Source organism: Mustela lutreola, chromosome 8, assembly GCF_030435805.1.
Source record: "Mustela lutreola isolate mMusLut2 chromosome 8, mMusLut2.pri, whole genome shotgun sequence".
Taxonomy (NCBI): Eukaryota; Metazoa; Chordata; class Mammalia; order Carnivora; family Mustelidae; genus Mustela; species Mustela lutreola.
In genome coordinates, this window is record NC_081297.1 from 59,137,547 (window position 1) to 59,149,727 (window position 12,181).

Consider the following 12,181-nt stretch of genomic DNA (forward strand, 5'->3'; position numbering starts at 1 on the left):
AGGAAAGTCCTAGGTGGGTAGGGAAGTAGGGCAGCCCATTGAAGAGCCAAGCTGCTTCGTCCAATACCTGTGTGCTTTAATTAAACAAACTCAGGCTGCCAACAGAGTAGACCTGCTCAATTCACCTTCCAAATCAGAACAGGACTTACAAGCTCAGGCTTGTGTTTTCTACTACGCACAGTAGATGAGCTTTTGTTGGTGAGGAGAAGCTCACAAGCAGGATCTCTACTCCTGCACAATATGATGCAGGCACATAACATGCCCAGCAGCTGAATAGCTGCAAATGCCAGGGCTGCCCAGATAATAGGCATCATGACTTCTAGTAACCTCTTCACAACTAGAGCCCCACATCCCTTAGCACAGAGGTCAGAGGGGTGGGCCAGACTGTCATTACAGCTGCTGAGCCTCTCCGCTGCAGCTACGAAGGACACTCTGGTTTTTGGTCTCTTTGAACCGGTCTGTTTTCCCAGCCTGACTAGTTGTGAATTCCACAACAGTGAAGCTGTCTCTGTACCTAATCAAGAGCCTGGCTAGCAGCATCAGGTTCGGTTCATTGTAAGTCTTACACACTTTCTGAATGCTGCGATCAACCTCACTTTCCACCTTTGCTCTGTAAGCATATCCCAAAACCACCACAGCAACTTATCTGACAAAAAGCAAGCATAGGATGATGACAAACATGGCAAGTCCACAGTGGCTTTCTCGGATTGTGGCACAGCAGCCAGTTAGGTCCATAATGAAGAGCAGGGCTCTTAAAGCTATGATCACTACCACGGACAAGAGAGTATACACATTTTCAAAGAAATGGTCACAGTCATAATAAGTGATAAAGATATAGGCTCCCACATAGCATAAAATGCCACCTGCCCCCCAGAAGATAAGGTTGGGAAACACCAGCAGAGTCTTGGAGGAGTGATGCTGCATTGGCCTCTGCAGCTGCGGCTGCCGGGGCCCTGCTCTGCTAGAGGGCTGTGCTCACCTAGTGAGGTGGCAATGGCTGGCCCAGGCACCTCCCTGCACCCAGTACCCTCCTTGCAATAGCAGAGCCCTGGATCCAGGCCTGATGATTTTTCTCTTAATTCTTCTTCTTCATCTTTTTTTTTTTTTTTAAGATTTTATTTATTTATTTGAGAGTGACAGAGTGAGCAAGTGAGAGAAAGAAAGTAGGAGCAAGAGGAGAGGGAGAAGCAGACTCTCTGATAAGCAGGGAGCCTGAGGCAGGACTCTATCCCTAGACCCTGGGATCACCATCTAAGCCGAAGGGAAATGCTTAACCAACTCAGCCACCCAGGCACCCCTTTTCCTTAATTCTTAATGAAGTGTTAGGAATTCACTGGCAAGGCTATGTGCTGTGGTGAGTGCGGTGAATTGTGTAAGACAGATGAAACACAGACCTGTACCCCTGAAACATTATATGTTAATTAAAAAAATCTAAAAGACAAAAAAAGGGTTAGGAATTCATATTACTTATAGTTCTTTGATCATGGAAAGGGCTCAATAAATGCTATCACCATTTAATGTAGATATGTGGATTAGTCAGTACTTGGCAAAACATTAAATCAAAATAATCTCACTGATTGTGCTTTTTTGCTATATGCAAGAACTGCCCATACGCAAATTACAGTTCCTTAAATGTCAGCTCAAGCTCAGCTCTTCATACAATTGTATCTAACAATCACAATCAACCATAATTTATTCTCCTCTTCTTTATTATAGTTTACCACAACATAACACTTGGTCACAAAGTCAAATTATTTTCTAGTTATATCAAGCATATACACTCTATCTGTCCAGCTTCAACATAAATAAATTACCCATAAGAATAAGGTACATCTTTTATACAGAGTCCAGAAAATTGTACAGATTTGGTAAAAATTTTAACGTAAAATACTTTTTGACTTTTTTTAGAGGCATAGCCCTACTTTATTAAAGGCTATAGTTTTTATGTAAATGAAAGTTCCAATTAAGCTTATCCATACAGCTCTTCAGAATATTCCCTTAATACTTTTCATCATCAGACACAAAGAAATACTACTAAGAATGCTTTTTCTACTCAAAAAATAAAATTCTTTTCATTTTAACTACTATTTTACTATATATGTTGACATATTTTCATATCATACTATGTAATAAATTAGTAATAGTCATGCATAATATATTCTTATCAAGGTGAAAGCTCCCGAAGTAATAAGTTAATAATAGCCACACATCATATATTCTTATCAAGGTGAAAACTCCAGAAGTATTTAATACAAAAAAAAGAGCAGTTTTGCCAACTTAGGAAGACATTGATTGTCTAGAATTATATCCAGAAAATTTCTGGGTTCCTAACATAACTTCAATCAATTTGTGCTTTTGCAGATAATTTTTCCTTTTGTTAAATACCTCTATATAAATATTTTTAAAAGCAAAATATGCTATGCACTTATCAGTGTTATTAAAAATTCTATTTTGTTATTGACAATTAGAAAATATATTAAGAATGTAAATTTAAGTATTAGCTGAAATAATGGCTAGCTATGTCTGAAAGTATTATCTTGACTACTTCATATTGAGTACAGATAAATAAATGTAGGGCATAAAAAATTATGCACAAATTATGAGCTTTACCATACTTTATATGCAGAAAAATATTAGGGCACACCTTTCCACTATGACCAAACAGCTCACTAAATTGAAATATTGACAAAAGTTGAAATAAATTTGGGGATTTGAATCATTGATAATGATATTCTATTTCTACATGAAAATAGATAGTATCAGATAATTTGGAGATACTGTTGTTAATCTTCTGTGTGAGATCCTAGCTATTAAGACTGAAAATTATAACTTAGAAAGTAATGAAGCAATTGCATTCACTAAAGACCATTAAAACCCTGAAATTTCCATTGTTTAAATAATAATTTTTTGGATAAAATGAAGACTTTGTAAATGATTCCCACATAATAGAAATACTTTATTGATTAAACAAGTCCAAAATGAGATAAAAAACGTTTATGTATTAGTAAGTAACATCATCTTCTACTAAATAAAAGATGAACAAAATGAGAACTTTTATGTAAGAAGAAAAACTTATAACAACCAAATTTCTTTCAGCAAAATAAAAAATGATAACTTTTTTATAATAAAGATAAGTGCTATTCCCAGAAAAATAATAGATATACTATATGTGATCAAATAATAAATGATCAAATAATAAATACTTGACCCAGACAGGATATATTTACTCAAAAGATTTACTGCTAGGAAACTGTTTCTTTTCTTAAAAAAAAAAAAAAAAAAGGTTTATTTGTACCTAAAAGGGTTTGGAAAACCTTTCCCAACTCCCCAACTTTCCCTGGTTATCAATACCTTCTCCTAAAGTAAAATCATCTCTACAATGAATTGTATATAACTTTCAATATTTAGCCTCTGCCTCCTTCTGTGGTGGACCTCTTTGCTAGTTTAAGAAGCATTTAGGAGGAAAGTTGAATTTGTTGTCATTGAATCCATGACAGATGGGAATTGGCATCACGGAAAAACAGAAGAAAATGTGATTTGTTTTACTTTATGTTCTATTCTGTGAGTGTGGTGTAACATTTTCTGCCTGAAAATAGGTACATATGCTAAACTGTTATATTGTGAAATTTTTACCTGTATTTGTTTAGATCAATCAACATTTTATTTAAAAATAATATGTACACAGTTGTATCAACAAGCAAACATGAAAGGTAACAGACAAAACATAAAGAGACTATACATCTGTAGTTCAAGGCAGCCATTACCAGCTCTCTCCTACCTCAAACAGGTGAATTGGTTCTGCCTTAGTTTCAAATGAGCTCCTTCCATGGCTAAATCAGAGAATATAAAGGTTTAGGACCCACTGGGAAATGGTCCTTGGGTCATCAGAATTTGTCTGCTTCAAAATACTCAGGAATGCCTGGCTTTCTGTCCCAACAAACATAGATCAAACTAGCAGGTTAAAAAGAAGAAACAAATGGGCACCTGGGTGGCTCAGTGGGTTAAAGCCTCTGCCTTTGGCTCAGGTCATGATCCCAGGACCCTGAGATTGAGCCCCACATTGGGCTCTCTGCTCATTGGGCTCTCCCCCTCTCTCTGCCTGAATCCCTGCCTACTTGTGACCTCTCTCTCTGTCAAATAAATAAAATCTTAAAAAAAGAAGAAGAAGAAGAAGCAAGAGCATATAAGCAGATTGAAATACCCACCAAGCCTTTCTTGTCATTCCATAGCTCTTAGAATTTCTCTACCACTATTTTTCTTACTCATTTTGGTTTGTGTGAATGGATCTTTTGCTATTTCTTTGTCACCTATACCCACCCAAAGTCAACTCAAAGCCCACTTAAAGTCAACTCAAAGACATTGTAATGGCTGTTCTTTCTCTAAACATCACATGACTAGCTCCCTCACGTCACCGAGATCTCAGAATTGGGCATTTCTCAAGGGAAGTTTCCCTGATCATACTATCAAGATAACCACTACTCAATCACTGTCTAACACTTAATTGGCTTGATATTTTATGCATAATAGATTTTTTTTTGTTGTTCACACCACTCTTAGATTTTGTTATTTCTTTATTTGCTATGTGTTTATTGTCTAGCATTCTCAGTAAACTGTAAGCTCCACTAAATGAAGGACTTTATGTACTAGCTTCTCTGTATGCCTGTGCAATTTTTTTGCAACTACCAGTTTCTTTATGATACTTTAGGGTGTCTACAAGACACCCTACAAGAAGGACACACAACATGATATCTTTGCTGAGTAAATATTTGTTGAGGATTTATTTAAGCCAAATTAGATGTCTAAATTAGATACTCTGTTTTATTGAGGTATAGTTGATTTATAATAAATTTTACATGTTTAAAATATATAGTTTGGTAAGTTTTGAGATATGCCGTAACCTATGAAAACTTCACCACTATCAAGAAAATAAATATACCCACCAATCTTAAAATTTTCTTATACCCCTATTAATCCTGGCCTTGCAACTGACCTCATACTCTCACATAGTAGATAAGTTCACTGGGAAAGGATTAATTAGCTTTGCAACCGTGTGGGTGTTTTCCAAAAGAAGAAGGAATAAAGGGCCTATTTTTAACCAACTGCCACTCTAATTTCTCCAATTAAGCATTATAAACAAAAAGCTATTCAGATATTCTGTTTCCTTTGTATATTTTCCACAAATACTCTACATAATAGCATTACCATTTTTTCTGTAGTTTTAAAATACAGCATACAGCAAATGTTATTTATAACTATTTTTTAAATAGCTATTCTTAATCACTTTTTTTTGGTCATAAACCTCAGTGAGTAAATGCATGTTTTATTTTCTAAAAGGTGGTGTATAGGGACTATACTGAGAGTAGAGGTATCTGTGGACTAATGGGGTGGTTAGGAATATTTTCTAACTGCAGCTAGAGTTCCTGCTGAGATCAGTGTAGTGATAAGATCCAAAAAGTAAGTGGAAATCTAAGCCATGTAAAAAAGTCCAAGAAAGATGGAAAACAATATTGGAAGCTTGAGGATGAAGTTAATATTCAGAGAGACAGATGAAAGCAGGGAGATTTCAATATATCGCATGGGTAACAAGAAAGCTAAGTAGGCTCTGTTACAATATGTGGTTAACATATACGGGCTCTCTGCACTGTGCTTTACGGTGGAAACAGTTTAGTTAGAGTCAAGACGAATGTGATCCTTAACCAGGAATTATCTGGAATTAGTCATGCATCTTTTATCACTTTGCCAGTTCTATATAACAAAGATCCCCAAAATTTAGTGATTTACAACAGCAAGCATATATTATTATTTATGAGTCTATGGTTCAGCTAGGCAGTTCTGCTGTATGGACATGGTTCTCCCACATCCTGGGGAATCAACTAGCTATAAGCTCATCTAGAATGGCTTCAAGAGGGATGAATCAGTTCAGCTTTAATAGCTGTCTCTTCCAGCTGACTGACTTTGCTTGTTCTCATGCGAATTGTGGAGTTCAAGAGGCAGAGAGAGAATGCATGCTTGGTTTCTTGATTCTTACACTCTGAACTGTCACAATATTCCTCTGTCACATCTCTTTGCAAAAGCAAGTCACAGGACTCAGCTAAATTCAAAGAATGATAAACAGACATTTTCCTGCTGAATGGACCTGTAGCATAACATTGCAAAGGACATGGCCATTTTCCTACCCATCCGCCATACAGCTCATGAAGAATCATCTAATCACTAAAAAGCTGTGGCAACCATATTGCTGTCCTAGGGCTGCCATAACAAATTCCCCCAAACCGGTGACTTAAAACCACAGAAATTCATTCTTTCACAGTTTAGGAGGCCAGAAGTCTGGTGGGTCTGAGGAAAAAAACCGTTGCATGCTTTTCTTCTAGGTTCTAGTGCTGGCCAACAAGCTTTAGTACTCCTGGCTTGCAGCCACATCTCTCCATCTTCAGCCTCCATTTTGACATGGAGGTCGGTCCTGTGGATCTGTGGATCTATGTGTGTCTGAATCTCATCGTAAATAATGACCCTAGTCATTGGATTTATGGCCCACCCCAATCTAGTATAACCTTATCTTCACTGATTATATGTGTAAATGCCTTGTTTTCATATAAAATCATATTCACATGTATCCATTATCTCTGGGAGGACAAAATTCCATTCACAACAGTGATCATATATATCATATGAGATATGCTGAAGAGAAATCAATACCTTGAGAGTCATTAAAAACAAGCCTGTAAACTAAAAAACAGACAAATAAAAGCCCAATCTATAAATAAATGTATAAGAAAAAGAGAAAATGCCAGTTAACATGCAAACAGCTTCCTTTACTTTCTTCTGGACCTTTGCTGTCTGTGTTCCCTTGCTAAACACAAGGCATGCTTCTTTTTCAACTTAAAGTTAAGCTCCTTTTGCAAACTTGTGCATGAAAATTCCTACCCCATCTGCTAACCGCTTTGCCATTTATAACCCATACATTACTATTTATTGTTGTCAAATTTTGTTTCATATAATTTTAGAGCATGTTCCTTTATGGATGACCAAAGTGAGTCTCAGAGAGTTTCTATTTTGATCAGGATCAATAAGATAGTTAATGAAAGAACCAGAAATAGCACCCAGAGTCTTATTTTTATTTTCAGATTTTACTAATTTTGCTTTTTCCCATTTTATTGAGATAAAATTGACATATAGCACCAATACAAGCTGAAGGTATAAATATAATGTCTTGACATATGTATATTACAAAATGATTCCCATGTAAGTTTAGTTAATATCCATAACCTCATACAGTTACAATTTTTTTTTCCCCATGTGATAAGAACTTTTAGGATGTACTCTCTTAGAAACTCTCAAATTGGAATGCCTGGGTGGCTCAGTGTGTTAAAGCCTATGCCTTAGTCTTGGGTCATCATCCCAGGGTCCTGGGATCGAGCCCTGTATTGGGCTCTCTGCTCAGTGCGAAGCCTGCTTCTCTTCCTCTCTCTGCCTGCCTCTCTGCCCAATTGTGATCTCTGTCTGTCAAATAAATAAATAAAATCTAAAAAAAAAAAAAAAAAAGATACTCTCAAATTTACTCTACACTTGCATTAACTGTAGTCATGTTGTTGTACATTGCATCCACAGTACTTATTTATCTTATAATTGAAAGTTTGTACCTTTTGGCCAACTTTGTGTATTCCCTTCCTGTACAGCTTTCCTCTGGTAACCACAAATCTGATCTCTTTTTCAATGAGTGTTTTGTAGATTCCACATATAAGTGAGATCATACATTACTTGCCTGACTTATTTTACTTAGCATAATGCCCTCAGGGTCCAACAATATTATCATAAATGGCAGGATTTGCTTCTTTTTGATGACTGAATAGTATTCTATTGCATATATGTATTGTAAATATTTTTGCATTGTAAATAATACTGTAATGAACATGAGTGTGCATATATCTCTTTGACATAGTGATTTCATTTCCTTTGGATATATACACAGAAGTGGAATTTCTGGGTCATACCATAGTTCTCACTTTATTTTTTTTTATTGTTTTGAGGAACCATCATACTACATGTCCCATAGTGGCTGTTCCACTTTACATTTCTACCAGGAGTGCACTACTGTTCCCTTTTTTCCATATCTTCCCTACTATTTGTTATCTCTTGTCCCTTCGATGATACCCATTCTCTCCAACAAGTCCAAGGTGATATTTCACTGTGGTTTTAATTTGCATTTCCTTAATGATTAGTGCCTTTGAGCACATTTTCATGTACCTCTTGGGCATTTGAATATATTCTTTGGAAAAATGTCTGTTCAGAACATCTTCCCATTTTCTTTTTTTTCATCTTCCCATTTTCAAACTGGATTATTTGCAGATTTAAGCTGTTGAATTGTATGAGTTCTTTATATATTTTGGCTATTAATCCTGTATCAACTTTATAATTTGCAAATATATTCTCCCATTCCATATATTCTCCCATTCTAAACAATTTTGCTATTTGTTTCTTTTGCTGTGCAGAAAATTATCAGCTTGTAGTCCCTCCCACCTGGTTTTTGTTTTGCTTTGTTTTTGTTGTTGTTGTTGCTTTTGCTTAAGGTATTATATCCAAAAATCATTGCTAGGATCTATGTCAAGAAGCATTTTCCCCCAAAGATACAGATGTAGTGAAAAGAAGGGCCATCTGTACGCCAATGTTTATAGCAGCAATGGGCACAGTCGCCAAACTGTGGAAAAAACTTAGATGCCCTTCAATGGACGAATGGATAAGGAAGATGTGGTCCATATACACTATGGAGTATTATGCCTCCATTAGAAAGGACGAATACCCAACTTTTGTAGCAACATGGGCAGGACTGGAAGAGATTATGCTGAGTGAAATAAGTTAAGCAGAGAGAGTCAATTATCATATGGTTTCACTTATTTGTGGAGCATAAGAAATAGCATGGAGGACATGGGGAGATAGAGAGGAAAGGGGAGTTGGGGGAAATTGGAAGGGGAGGTGAACCATGAGAGACTATGGACTCTGAAAAACAATCTGAGAGTTTTGAAGGGGCGGGGGTGGGAGGTCGGGGTACCAGGTGGTGGGTATTATAGAGGGCACAGATTGCATGGAGCACTGGGTGGGTGCAAAAATAATGAATACTGCTATGCTGAGTTTTATGATTTCAGGTCTTACAGATAAGTCTTTAATCTGATTAAATTTTTTGAGTGGTATAAGATAAAGGTCTAGTTTCATTCTTTTACATGTGAATATCTAATTTTCCTAGCACAGTTTATTGAAATGACTATCTTTTCTCCATTGAGTACTCTTAGCTCCCCCATCAAATATTTGACGTATATGCATTTAGGTTTTAAAAAGTAAGATTACTTTTTTTCCTACCACTTGTTTGAATTTGCTTTATTCACATATGGTTTTTGTTCACATTAAAATATTAAAAATTGAGGGTCCCTGGGTGGCTCAGATGGTTGGACATTTGCCTTTGGCTCAGGTCATGAGCTCCAGGTCCTGGAGTCAAGTCCTGTATCAGGCTCTGGCTCAGTGGGGAGTCTGCATCTCCCTCTCCCTCTACCTCTCCCCTTGCTTGTGCTCTCTCTGTCTCTCTGTGTCTATAGCTCTCTCAAATGAATAAAAAATATCTTTAAAACTTTTTAAAAATTGATTAAACAAATTATCAATTTTTTTCTATCAAACATTCCTCTACAAATTTGTCAATAGTTGTAGATGGAGAAAATGCAGCCAGCTAATCTGAAAATTAATAATATCATTATAGTTTTTAAATTTTATTTATTTTTGTGAAAGAGAAAGAGAGAGGGAGAGAAAGCACAAGCAGGAGCAGAGGGAGGTACAGAGGGAGGGGCAGACTCTCTGCTCAGGAGGGAGTCTTTTGCAGGATTCAATTCCAGGATCCTGGGGTCAAGACCTGAGCTGATACGAGCTTAAGGTAGATGCTTTATGGATTGAGACACCCAGGCACCCATCATTATAGTTTTTTAAGGCCACCTCCAAAGGCCTATCTCAAATTATTTCTGCACCATCTCTAGATGGCCTTAAATCACACATAAAAGGTTATTCCCAACTAATTTATGATGAAGAGGGGTTTCTGTCTCCACATATCAATATATTCCATATCTACATATGCACATGCAATTTTTATCCTAGATTTAGAATGTTCCTTTCATAATGTTTCCATGAAAGCCATTTTGATAGAACTTACAAATTAATTCACTCAAATGGCATTCTTGATTGTTTTTTATCCATTAAACTTCTTCATTAAAACAGAAACAAAGAAAATCAAAAAAACCTGGAACTGACTTTTGATGATTTACACAGGAAAGATTGAAAATATGCGAGAAGTATACCACATATAAAATTAGAAGGAAAATTCAATAAGCAGCATTCAGGACCACGGTGAAAATCCAGATTCAGTTGTGTAAACACACTGATGTGGCCACAACAAAAACTTGGGACACCAGAGCTTAAGCTTGCACTACCAGCGCTGGACACTGGGGACCGCCACTGCCACCGCAGTTTCCACTGCCCCTAGACACTGAGAGTGGCTGGTTTCATGTGAAACACTGTCCCCATTTCTTTGCATCCATAAATCAGAATTCAAAATCTGATTAGTTAAGTTTAGTGTACAAGCCCACAAACTAGCTCTAAGGGAATCTAGTAAAATACTGTCTGGCCTTCACTTTATCCATGGAAAATGGTTTTGCCTTCCCTAAGACTCAAAAGGAGGAGTCCAGAGGCTAAGTGGTAATTCATCACTATTTCCTGCTTTTTGAATATAGTGAATTGTGGTAGCACAATGGAAACTCACAGGACTTTGCAACAAGCCTGTAGCACAGATGATGGTTCATGGGGGATACATAGTTATTGAGTATTGGGTTCTGAATTCAAAACATTGATTATCTGACTACCAAATATGTAGGTTTCATTCCATAATGAATCAGCATTTGATGTATATTTTATTCACTCTACTACCTGAAAATCCACAGCACTCACTATCAATATTATTTTGTAGTCCTAGATTATAAATGTGTATTATGTGCATTTTGTAGCATTGATTTTGGCAATTGAGAATTTTGCTTTATCTCCTCATTATATAATTGCATTTTTATTAATTGCTCTTGGGTTTTATCTCCTAACCACAATTAAAACTCTCTTTGGGCAGTGTAATTTCCTGCATATTAAATATAAATATAAAGCAATGCTATACATTGGACTAGATTCACTAATTTGACCTGATCACCATTGAAATAAGCCAGATAGACTTTTTAAGCTACATTGAAATATCAACACGTTAATTATTCTTCTTGCCTCAGTAAGATCTAACCAATTCTTATTTTAGAGGTACCAGGGGTACCAGTTTTGGCCTTTGAAGACATCCTGGACACTCAAAATTACAGACATTTGTAAGAAATATTTCCAGAAAGTCTTCTAAATAACAGTATAGGAGCATATATATTGGAAGAAATCTATGGAATTTTAAACATAAGAAAAATTCCTTTTTTTCATACAACTAAAAAAGACAATAATATCACTTTAAAAAAAAAAGTGATGAAAATATTTGTCCAAAGAAAACTCTGGAATTGTTGTTAGTGATAAAAATTTTAGCATTTTGGGGGGTGAACAACTCATCAAATAAGTCCTTTTAATCATCTCTTCAGATATAATAATGACTCTATTAATTAGCTTTTGGAACTCTAAAGAAGAAATCAATTTTTAAATTGAGGATGACAAGCTTGGAAAAAAAAGTCTCTTCAAGGAGTTTGTGGCTCTTTGACTTAAAGTTATAAATTTACTTATACTTACATTCAATCTATAAAACTATATGTAAATTTGTAAATTGAGGATGACAAGCTTGATAACCAGTCTCTTCAAGGAATTTGTGGTTCTGTTACTTACACTAAATTTATGAATTTATTTGTACTTACACTAAATTTATACATTTACTTATAAATGTATAAATTTATTCATACTTAAATTAAATTTATAAAACTATATGAAATATATATGTATAACTATATTAAGAAAATTATATGAGGGCACCTTGGTGGCTCAGTGGGTTAAGCCGCTGCCTTTGGCTCAAGTCATGATCTCAGGGTCCTGGGATCGAGTCCTGCATTGGGCTCTCTGCTCAGCAGGGAGCCTGCTTCTCTTTCTCTCTCTCTCTGCCTGCCTCTCTGCCTACTTGTGATCTCTCTCC

At 36.1% G+C, this 12,181-nt stretch overlaps 1 pseudogene; it reads right to left on the reverse strand.

Annotated features, from left to right (window-relative positions):
- Positions 1 to 116: 116 nt before the first annotated feature.
- LOC131839740 (tetraspanin-3-like) lies at positions 117 to 6,119 on the reverse strand (annotated as a pseudogene).
- Between the last annotated feature and the right edge of the window lie 6,062 nt (positions 6,120 to 12,181).